At 37.8% G+C, this 12,086-nt stretch overlaps 1 protein-coding gene across 4 annotated transcripts in view; it reads left to right on the top strand.

Annotated features, from left to right (window-relative positions):
* MBD5 (methyl-CpG binding domain protein 5) overlaps positions 1–12,086 on the top strand; it is a 95,247-nt gene that overhangs the window by 36,077 nt on the left and 47,084 nt on the right. For all 4 annotated transcript variants that reach the window (XM_009318953.1, XM_009318956.1, XM_009318954.1 and 1 more), the window contains exon 4: positions 2,691–2,748. The gene's annotated coding sequence lies outside the window, so the exon portion shown is untranslated. The remainder of the gene's footprint in view (positions 1–2,690; positions 2,749–12,086) is intronic.

The raw sequence follows: 12,086 nt of genomic DNA on the forward strand, positions 1-12,086 counted from the left end.
CAACCCCAGTTCCCTCAGCCGCTCCTCATCAGACTTGTTCTCCAGACCCTTCACCAGCCTCGTTGCCCTTCTCTGGACACGCTCCAGCACCTCAACGTCCTTCTTGTAGTGAGGGGCCCAAAACTGAACACAGTATTCACGGTGTGGCCTCACCAGTGCTGAAAATGCATTAAAAATCATACCTTTTTCAGAAACTTCTGAGTTTCCATTGCATGTTCCCTCTACAAGAGGAAGAAAACTGGAGAGCCAGTTTTCTGGGGCGGGAAATCACAAATCTTCATTCGTAGAGCACTGGAAATTTTTGCAGCGTGTATAGTACCGGTGTCTGACACAAGACTCGGTATGTGTTCACCTTCAGTGAGACCTTAGGTGGAATGTACTTTGCGGCACTGGGCACCGCCTTTTAAAGAAAATTTGTATTAGCCAGAAGAAGACAAAGCAGAGCAACAAGCTAGTGACAGATTTAGAAAGCAGGACTGTTAAAGAACAGCTGAAAGGATTGGGATTGTTTATTCTAGGAAAAAAGAGAACACTGTAGGATGGGCATAAGGCTTTAAAAAGATAAGAGGTTTTTATAAAAGCAATGGTGGCAGTTGCTCTGTAGATTTAAAAAAAAAAAAAAAAAGGAAGTTCAATTTGCACGAAGGGTAATTTAGGATAGATGTAAAGAGAAAACAGTCCGAGCTTTTTTGTTTTACCTCATATCTGACTGCAAATATGGATGAAAAACTGGGATATTTTACCTATAACTGTCATGAAAACTATGATAGGAAATTTTTAAAAATGCATGAAGCAGCAGCTTTCAGAGACGATCTTGGTAATTTTGACCTTCCGCCAGTGGCAGTGGGCTGAGCAGATTGCTCTCCTGAGATCCCTCTTCAGATCCTCAGTTTCTGTAATTCTGTCAATTTAATTGCAGGATTAGCTTTGGTTTGTTTCCCTGCAAACTTTTTCTATTACTGGTAATATACTTCAGTTTAAGATATGTGGTATTTAAAGTCTTTATGTGCAGCACTTTTCATTACAAAAAAACTCAACCAAAGGACCTTTTTTCTTAAATAAAATGCTTTGAAAAGCTCTTATTTAAAATGGAGTGAAATTCAGGTTCAGCAACCTTTGGAAGTTTGCCACTGATTTCCTTGAATTCAGATTTCCGTTGAGACGGTAGGCTGAAGTGTAGCATAAGAAATAAATACACGCAAAACAAATGTGGGAAGCTATCGTACCTGTCTGTTGCTTGAATTCATGTTTCTTAGATTTTTATGCCAAGAGTTTATGGCATTTGTTCGTGAGACTAATGGCTGTGTTTATGGAGGGTTTTTTTGTGACAGAATATATTTGTGTTACTAAATGAATTTCTTTTGATCAAGCTTTAAATATGTTGCGATGAAGAGCTGACTTAACTGATTCTTTGCCTACATTTTTCCCAATAGCTCCCTTTTTGGAGCATGGTGCCAGAACATGCTAAATATCTGTGTTACGTCCCTACAGTCTGCATTTCCAGAGACATGTTTCAAGCCTTTTCAGAGAATAAAGGACTATTTGAGTTTTCAGTTAGTATCTGGCACAATACATTGTCCTTCGATTGGGATGAAGTAGTGCATTTTCTAGGTTTTCATCTTTTTTAGAGCTTTGTTCTTAAACTCTTGGGTGTACTGCATCCTTAAAGGGACACATGGTTTTAATTTCTGGGTGCCTGTGGTCCTTACTCTCATTTTTCTTTTCTCTGGTTTGATGAGCTGGTAGAATTCTCTTATACTTGTCAAGCTTAAATGTGATTCACCCTTTTGTTTAGTTCCTTCTGAAGAGAATCAAACCTTTTTTTTCTAGCTTAGCATATGTGAATTCTATTGCACATGCAGTGAAATCAGGTTTTATAGTGCATCAAGTGAGCAAAGCCATGGATACCTGGCAGGACAGAGTTGAGCATCATTACCAGGTACCATCTTGCTCTACATTAAACCTAACGATGTCGTGTTTGGATGGCAAAACACCTCCAAGGAAAGTTTCATAAGCCCTGTACTGAAGTAGAGAATAGATTGCTTTTTATTATCATAAAAACAAATGTTTCGTTTTCTAGGAGCCAGACTGCAGTCTTCACAGTTTATTGGACAATGAAATTTATCCTTATTAAGGTGTCAGTGTGAATACGTCTGATAATTGTTATATAAAAATTCAAGCCAAAAATACACAGACGCTAATGTTTAGGTACTTTGCTCATTTTAGTAGGGTAAAAATACCTTGGCTTTCTTAAAAGTAAATCTCTGAGTGAAGGCGATGGGACGGCCAGACAGGAAAGAGGTTTTTCACTCATGAAGCACAAAATCGTATTTGAAACTAGTGGCGTGTGTGCAGTTGAGAACTTTATCATCTTTGTTGCCAGAATGCAGATTAAACTTTAGTAGAGTAGATTTTTTAAAAAGTTGTTGTACATTAGCATTTTCTTAAATATTAGATTTTTTTTTTCTGTGTTCATGACGTTTTATGGAAATGAAGTGTGTACAAAATAGGAAGTGGAAACAGTTATTTCAGAGTTTCAAAGGAGGAATAATATTCTAAGAAACCTCTCTGATTAAGTGTTTATGAAGAAATAATTAAGAATCATTTAATATTGAAATCTTAACATCATAAATGGACTGTATTGCTTACTATTGCTTATCTTCTGTTTCAACTGATTCTTTATTTTTCAGCTTGGAATGAACAAGATGAACATATCCACCTTCAGTCTAATGCTTAATGAGGAAAAAGGTCAGGCGCTTTTTTTTTTTTTAATCCTGTGGCCTACTGTTAATTAGTATATTAAAAAGTACTTTATATTTGCATTACTTATTTCATAGATCTTAAATAACAAACCAAATGTGATGTTTTAATAGGAGGGTGAGAAAGAGTATTTTTAAATCGAATGGTATATTCATAAAACAGCTGACTCAGACCAGTGTGAGTAGAAGAAGCTGCTGTAGAAGGAAAGGTCATGTATACAAATCTTCATAGATATTCATTTTAAAATGATTAAACTTACAATTAATGGACCTCTTGTATATCAAGAAAGAAATATTTGTCATAATTTTCATGGAGCGAAAGCATTTAAAAGGATTCAAATCACCCACTTTTTTTTTTTTTTTTAAATATCCTTGAACTTCTGAGTCCTCTTTTAGAAAACAGAGAACTGCCTGTCTGTTAAATAAAACAGCCGTGCCAAACTCTCCAAATACTTACACATTCAATTAGTATATCACTGAATAACAGTGAGTAATAATCTACTAATGATAGAGATTCATCTATCATATTGTACAGGTTTGTAGCATACCAGATTTCAAGAGGCAGCCCAAGCTCTCAAGCACTATTACATTTATGCCAGATAAGGCTGTAGAGTTTGCATTAAGGTGTCTGAATAGCTGATTTTTATGTTATCATATTTTTTTAATATCTTAAGAGTATTTCATGAGGGGAATTGCTGAGTAGAGATACATAATTCAGTAAACAATTGAAAAATAAGACCTGGAGAAAAAATTCCGTGTGTCTAAAAATAGTATAGTCATGTGACTTATTACTTTGGCACAAAAGCATAATTTACAGGTTTAATTTGCAATCCTCCTATGTTTCTGACATTGTCTTGCACAGAAACTGAATCTGAATTATTCAAATGATTCAAATATTGCTGTGTCCTGAACTCCAGGTGTCTAATACAAAGGATTTTACATAGTTAATTGAGGCCTCTGCATTTAAGATATGGGAGTATGATTTTCATCTTTACCATTTATTGCTTAATTTTTGATATTACAGTGCACAGTTAATGGAGATCTGGGGCTAATCTGGTAATTGTTACGCCAGCCTTCCACCATATTTCCAGCAATCCAATTTTTTCCTTTTTTTAACTGCGTATCTAAAATCTAATTGAGTTTTCATGTTCAGGTTTTGAAATAGTTACATTTAAATATTCTTTTCTTTTAAAATTAACTTTTTTATTTTCACAACTTTGTATTTCCCTAGTAACCGGTAAGTCAATAATGTACAGCAAAGCTGTCAATTAGCACTGACCGCTTACAAATAGTTATTATCTATTTATTTTCTGCATCTATTTATTAGATACCTTAAGAACATTCTGTATCAGATGTTCCTGAAATTCATATAATCTTCCTTATAAAACCGTTACAAAAATACATTTAATAATTTCAGATTTTTGGAAGCCTGAAACATGAGAATTGAAAGAAGTTTGTTATTTGTTTATTCCTGTGCTTGGATCTCCTTTTGAAGTAATTTCAACTTTGGTCTGAAACTTTAAAATATTTATAGCTAAATCATTTCATAATAATCAGCATGTTGCTATTAGAGTTTTAAGTTTATGTTAATTTTAACTTCCTTATCACTTTTTCTGACAACTGTGAATGTCTGCAATGGTCATTTTTCTAATAAATCTGTGTGTTACGTTAGCAAGAGTGATCCCACTGTGACAAAGCAGATTTTTCTGTCTTAATATCCTCTTCTGTTGTGTCGGTTGGTCTTGGAAGGTCTGAATTCTCTCTCTTGTATGCGCAGATTGCTTTTTTTCTTCCACATTTTGCGGTCATCTTTTTTCCTTGACGTGGAGTCATGGTAACTTTCCCTGACAGACTTTTCGAGAGCTTGATAGTTTCTTGTAGAGCTAACAGAATCTCAGTTGGTCAGTGTTATAACCATGAAAGATACCTGAAGCCACAAAGAATTAAGATGTACTTGTGTTTGCTCCAAAATACTAAATTCTGGGAAAGCATTACATCAACAAAATCAGAATACTCTAAGAATTGTGGCTTTCTTACAGCAAGATAGGTTTTGGAGGAGACAGAAATTCCTATTCAAAGAAAGCCCCCAAAAAATGGCCTTCCCAGTTGCAGAACTGATGATGTATCATCACTGCGTCATGAAGAAAGAAGAAAAAGAACTGTGGAAAAGCTGTTCAGTAAAAGAGTTCAAGTATAATTTCTCTTTATATTATAGAAAGCTTAGACCTTTAAATTCCCCAGCTAGGAACCTCACTATGCAACTCTTCCCTGCTATGCAATACTTTTACTTGCTTTCTTGTTTCAGAAAATAAAAAAAATAAACAGTTTGTATAAGATCGTTTTAGCTTTATGTCTGCAGATTGAAACAAGACCACTGAAAAGTAAATGTATGAATGGCTTTTGGCCATTAAAAGAAAAAAGGAGAAAACATCCAAGTCCAGGTTTGCTTTTCCTAGATCTGTAGGTTGCTGAAGATGGGCATCGTGTATTAGACAAGTTCCTCACTTCCTTATACGAGTTCCGCTAAAGTGACAAGTGGGTGTAATAACATTTCTTCACTTCTTATTAACATGTGGGTTAGTAATATTCTATTTCATAGTATTCCCTAGGACAGGTTTTGATAATGGTGACATGATTCTTATCTACAGAATAACGTGGTTGATTTAAATTACATACCAAATGTTAGTCTTAATTTTTAAAAAATCTGAGTGCTTGCATTATTTTGACAGTAAAGTAGGCCTATCTGACATGCACACAGTTTTGACCTATTTCCCTTGTAAAGAAGAAAATTAATGTGGTGGAGGGCCTGAAAGAGCATTATGACTCTGTTGTATTCTTGTAGGGACTTTATCGGGTGACCGTTGTATTTATTAAATACTGAGTAGACAGAGCGGAGGTTTAAAAAGAAAATCCTTTTGTCTCCTGCCATCTTTTTTGATTGTCATGTGGCTCAGTTTTGCTTTTTGTCAAAACCCTCTCAGAGATGCTGTGTGTATGCATACGTGCACACGTGTACACAGAGGATGGACTTTCTCCATTCTTTCATTGGAAGTGAAAACCTCAGTTGCTCCCAACTCTGGGAGTTACACAGATAGATGTGTTAAAAGGCAGTCATACTCTGAGCAAGTTTTGGGTTTGGGTACTATACGTACGCTACATAAAGGATGCTAAAAGAATCACGCTCCTTCCCAGTTCAGCCATTGCCTTGGACAACTGTAATGACACGGTTAAATCTCCTAAACTGAAGATACATTGCAGCTCAAGGAACTCTACTTTTTACCTGCACTATGAATCATAGAATCATAGAATCATTAAGGTTGGAAGAGACCTCTAAGATCATCAAGTCCAAGCGTCAACCCAACACCACCATGCCCACTAAACCATGTCCCTAAGCGCCTCATCTACCCGTCTTTTAAATACTTCCAGGGATGGTGACTCAACCACTTTCCTGGGCAGCCTCTTCCAATGTTTAACCACTCTTTCAGTAAAGAAATTTTTCCTCACATCCAATCTAAACCTCCCCTGGCACAACTTGAGGCCATTTCCTCTCGTCCTTTTGCCAGTTACTTGGGAGAAGAGACCGACCCCCACCTCGCTACAACCTCCTTTCAGGTAGTTGTAGAGAGCGATGAGGTCTCCCCTCAGCCTCCTTTTCTCCAGGCTGAACAACCCCAGTTCCCTCAGCCGCTCCTCATCAGACTTGTTCTCCAGACCCCTCACCAGCCTCGTTGCCCTTCTCTGGACACGCTCCAACATCTCAACATCCTTCTTGTAGTGAGGGGCCCAAAACTGAACACAGTATTCAAGGTGCGGCCTCACCAGTGCCGAGTACAGGGGCATTGGTAGGAAGGATATCCGATGTAAGGCTACAACTTCTGATTAGTTAATGGCATGCAAGTCCAAAATGCTCCAAGAGAAGAGATTCATATTGTGTGCTCTTAATGATCAGCTAGAATCCATGAACATAAATCAGTCTTTCTCCGTGAGAACCTTTTCCTTATTGTTTTATTAGTGTAGATTCCTAAATAGTAGGTCTGAAGTGACTGCTTTGATCATGTAGTCTGACAGCATAGGAAACCAAATAATATAGGGTTCTGTCCATCCATGTGCAGGGACGCAGGGCTGGCTGAGCTGGGGCATGTCCAGTGGGCTACTGGTAAAGATCGCTGGCTGTGGTTGTAGAGATAGGTACAGTGGCCTGGACTCTTGACATTTTTGCTATTTATGAGTGAATTCATCCAAATAGCTGTCATCTTATAGAGTGGTTAAATTGGGGTCTTCAGATCCTAAAAAGTTCTACAGCATCAGAAGTTGTATAAATTAGGAATGCATAAGTCTTGTTATAGTACGTAATAAAACTGTCCTTTATACAGTTCAAAATAATTTAATACCAAAGGTAGTTGGACTAGAATAAAGTGATTCGACACTAGGGCGATATAAAATGTATCATTTTAATTAAGTCATTCAGTGCAGATCAATTTTCTGGTTGTTGCAATGTATTCTTAATACTCTGTATTTATGAGTAAGATGAAGATGTCTTTCTCAAACCAAAGGCCAGAGTATATCATGTATACAGCTGTATTATAGTCCTGGATACCAATACAATGAGATAAGGTTGAAGGAAGAAAGGTTTCCTTTATACTTCAGGCACATTTGTTTGTTGAATCACTCGCCTAAAAATAGGGCTTCATAAAGTATTCAATACCAATCTAATTAGTCAAGAGAATGCTTCTTTTCAAAATGGAAAAGCATTCCCAAAAAGTGATGCAACATTTGTATCTAATTAGATTATAGAGGAGAATCCTAACCTAATTGCTTTGATAGACTTAAACAGATAAATAATGTGCAAGCGATAACTAAATAAAAACTCATTTTAACTCTGCATGGTTTGAAAATAAGGCTTCTTAAGAAGCTAAAACTTCCTGTTAGTTCTAAAACCCCAAGCCCGTGATTTGAGGGCGTTTCCATTTCTGAATGTATTTTGTAGGTTTTTCTGTGATAGAAAGGAAAGCCTGGGGAGTGAGATTGCAATTTGCATCTATAAGCAGCGTTTTGTGTACGTTCTAAGGGTTTGCAAAACTTTATGCCCAAAATCTGGTCATTCCATAATTAAGCGCTGGGTTTTGTGCATCAGAGAGGCATTCATTGATCATAGACCTCTAAGTAGCCTTTCTCTGTGATACATGGAATTGTTAGGACACTTAAAAGTTCATTTAAGAAAAGAGTAATGGAGCATCTTTGCAATATTAGACTGTCAAAGTTTGTCTTAACTGGCTTTATGTCCACTTACTGATAAAAGAAATGTTATATTGGTATTCATATCATACGTGACAGATCTGAATCCAGACTGATAGTATCTAATTTAAGTTTCTTTTTACTTTGTACCAAGTTTTCTATTTCACCACTTGACTAAAAAATTTTTGAAGTAAACATTAACAGCTGAGTGTGCAAAGAGGCTTCTTAAAACACAACATTTCAAAAAGTGAGACAGTTGCATTAAAAATTGAAAACATACTTTCAGCATATGAAAATTCAGGAGAAATTTTCCACGCGGGGAAGGGTTTGAGTGGGCTAAAGGGGGCAAACAATTCAGTGTAGTTTTGCATAGTTCTCCAATGAAATATTTTTAAGCATATTGTAATGAAACTGGACTGCAAAACAAATCTAAACGGCATGTCTTGGCGCACAGAAAAAAGAAGTAATTGATTTAGATGTGGAAAGTTGTGTTACTCGTGGTGAGATAACATGAGTTGTCTGGAGTTGTTATGAGATTACAGAGAAGAGGTATTTATTACATGGGTTGATGAAAATCAGGCCTTTGGATAGAATCCAGTGTCCAAAACACTTTGGATTTGGTCCAAAACCCAAATACTTTCTAAGCCAATCCAAAGTACTTCAGTTAGAATACTTTGATGGAGAAAGGGAAAATGGTATGGCAAAAGGGATGGGATTTTTCTGCCATCGAGTTGGAAGATTCTGGACTAGTAAGGAAAGTAAAGCTTTGAGTAGTCAAATGGATGCTCTGTATGTCAGAGCATTCAGGTCAGGCTGATCCCTATTGGGGTTTAAATGTCTTTTTTTCAATTACAGAACAGTGTGCCAAAACTAGTAGAGCGGTGCCACTGCCCCCTCCAGTTGTCCCTTTAAACTTGCAGCTTCTCCTCTAGGCTGCCTTATTGTATAAAATGTATTACAAAACCAGCCTGGGCCAGCAATAGGGTGAAAAAGAGCCAGACCCAGCATAATTTAAGTGACTCTCATCCTCTTTTTCCCGGCTGTCTTCCTTAGCTCCATCTTCTTTGTTTGGCTGCTAACCGGTTATTGGCAATATGCAAATTTCAACAATACTTTGTTGAACCAGATTTAAGAGGTTTAACTCTTCTTGGAGAGACCTGTACTGCGCTTAACTTTTCTATGGTGTTACGCAGTTCAATAAAATAACACATATCAGCTCTGCACATGCTAAACAGTTTAATGAAGGATTTCTGTACCGAAACATTGATCATAGAATCATTCAGGTTGGAAAAGACATCCAAGATCATCGAGTTCAACCGTCAACCCAACACCACCATGCCCACTAAACCATGTCCCTAAGCACCACATCTACACGTCTTTTAAATACTTCCAGGGATGGGGACTCCACCACTTCCCTGGGCAGCCTGGTCCAATGTTTAACCACTCTTTCAGTAAAGAAATTTTTCCTCATGTCCAATCTAAACCTCCCCTGGCGCAACTTGAGGCCGTTTCCTCTCGTCCTTTCGCCAGTTACTTGGGAGAAGAGACCGACCCCCACCTCGCTACAACCTCCTTTCAGGTAGTTGTAGAGAGCGATGAGGTCTCCCCTCAGCCTCCTTTTCTCCAGGCTAAACAACCCCAGCTCCCTCAGCCGCTCCTCATCAGACTTGTTCTCCAGACCCTTCACCAGCCTCGTTGCCCTTCTCTGGACATGCTCCAGCACCTCAATGTCCTTCTTGTAGTGAGGGGCCCAAAACTGAACACAGTGTTCGAGGTGCGGCCTCACCAGTGCCGAGTACAGGGGCACGATCACTTCCCTAATGGCAACCTCTTACTTCTGCCATTCATGCCCAGGAGAAATATGCAATGGTTGCGATACGTACTGGGTATTTTATTGCCTGCAGTCTGTGGAAATCTGCACAGAACTGCGCTGGGGTTTAGTGAAAAAAATCTCGCTTCCATGAGCGTTCTCCTACAAACACATAAAACATGGCTAGTTACACACTGATTAACTGTGTACTTTTACATGGCTAGTTACACACTGATTAGCCGTGTATTAAGAAGCTTCCAGGGAGCCTTAGCCCTCTTTTCTGTAATTCATTGCACACAGGCACATCGGTGTGTCCTCACAGACCCCAGCTTGCATATGAGCACAGTAAATTACAAGATAAAAGGTCAAACTTCGATGATGTGGATAGCATTGTTCGCTGTTCTCTGCTTAGGGTGAGTGTGGTGGTTGAAGTATTTTTGTACCTGGGGTAGAATGGAAAGTGGATCATCATACCTGTGCTCTGACTCATTTTTATTTTTTACATCACTCAAATTCTTGTGTCAGTTTACAGTTCTTTAGTGTCTAGTACTTCTCCAGAAAAAGTGATACAAACAATAAACTTTGACTGAAGGTATATGATTGAAGCAGCCATTTTATTCCAATTCACTGTACTGAGTAAAAATATTTAAATATTTTCCACAGACGAAGCGGTTAAGTGAATTCTTTTGCCTCTTTTAGTACTATTTCAAGCTATGTGCAGTACAGAAAAATGGTTTATCTGATTAGATGATGATAAGTAATACGGTGGTGATGGAATGGGATGTTAGCTGAGGCAGAGCATTGCAGAACCAGTAGAAATATAAGATTACTTCAAAGTGTCTCTTGCTGCTTGTGCAAAAAAGAAATTGATGGCTATTATTTTCTCGTAATGGATCCAGTGCAATTGCCCTAAATAGCAACATGAGCCACAGCAAGACTGGCCTAAGAGATGAGCAACCTTCTCTGCACTGTGTGCGTCCAGTATTTTTAAATATGTATTTTCTGATTCTGATTTTACTGTATTACAGAAAGTTAATTCTCATTAAAAATAATAGGGGAATTATTACTTATTTTAGCCTTACATGGGACCTGTAATAAAAATGCCAATGCAGCATTCAGCAATAATGCTGAAACTTGAAGGTAAAATCTGCCTTGGTTTTGATGAAACATCATCTGCTACCTTCTTAATCAGGACAAAACCTATCAAACACCAAAACTTCTAAACTGAAAACCTGAGAGAGTCTTGAACTGTTGCCAAGTGCTCTCCAAATCCTATTTCTGTGTACCAGATTTAGAGATTAAAGGATAGATTGTTTTCATACGAGAGATGGCAAGGTGTTTGATGTGACATTGACTCTAACCTTCGCTAGCTGGTACTCGGTCACCTCTCCACTGTCAGTGAGCAGGATCTCATCATAGTCTCATCCCTTCCCCAGTTTTGGCCAGCCAAGGATTATATCCTATTGGAGTGCTCCAGAGTACAGGAAAGTTGAAACAGATCCCTGCAAAACAGTGCCAGGCTATTCTAGAAGGCTTCGTCCTGCAGAAAATTGCAGTCTTTATTCCGAAAATCGCACTCTATTCTTTAGATTTCAGCACCTTATTCAAGGGGGTGTGTCCAGCCGGCTCCTTTCTAGTCCACATCCTCCTTGTAAATACCATGGCTATTTTTCTTCTTTATGTAGCATTTTGAACTTTACATTTATAAGGTAGCACATCTAAAGAGAATGTACTGCATAAGTGTACTTAAGGGAGTATTTTCGAGGACCGTATTTATGCCTCTCTAGTCTTCCTTTGGTGGTCTTGAAGGAAGGAGCTGTTGTTACTGTTAAATATAGATGTAATGTGGTGTTGGTACTGTTGTTGCAAAAATGTTGTAGGATCCTAAGTCTTTATGTTCCATTTCTCTCTCAAAGCACCTTTTCTTATTAAAATCAGTCAGGTCTATAGTAACATTTACTATGTTTTAAAACGTTAGCATAACATTAGTACTAGGAGTAAGGCAGAATTGACATGCGATTCCAAATAAAACCTGTTAGCATTGTTACTACAATGGTCATCAAGGAGTTCTAGGATTGTTGTTTGTTCTGATGTATTTACTATTTGAATCGCATATTCCATGTTTGTCTCACCATAATAAAACGTTCAATCTCAAGAGTTAAGTCTCACCTGGTCAACTTGAAAAACTGTTTTGGGGGAATAACACAGTTTGCATCATTCTGAACTTCTTTCGTGAAGATTTGCTCATATAGTATAATTGTATGGGGGGAATTACTACTTAT

Source organism: Pygoscelis adeliae, unplaced genomic scaffold (genome assembly GCF_000699105.1).
Source record: "Pygoscelis adeliae isolate BGI_AS28 unplaced genomic scaffold, ASM69910v1 Scaffold222, whole genome shotgun sequence".
In the NCBI taxonomy this organism is placed as follows: Eukaryota; Metazoa; Chordata; class Aves; order Sphenisciformes; family Spheniscidae; genus Pygoscelis; species Pygoscelis adeliae.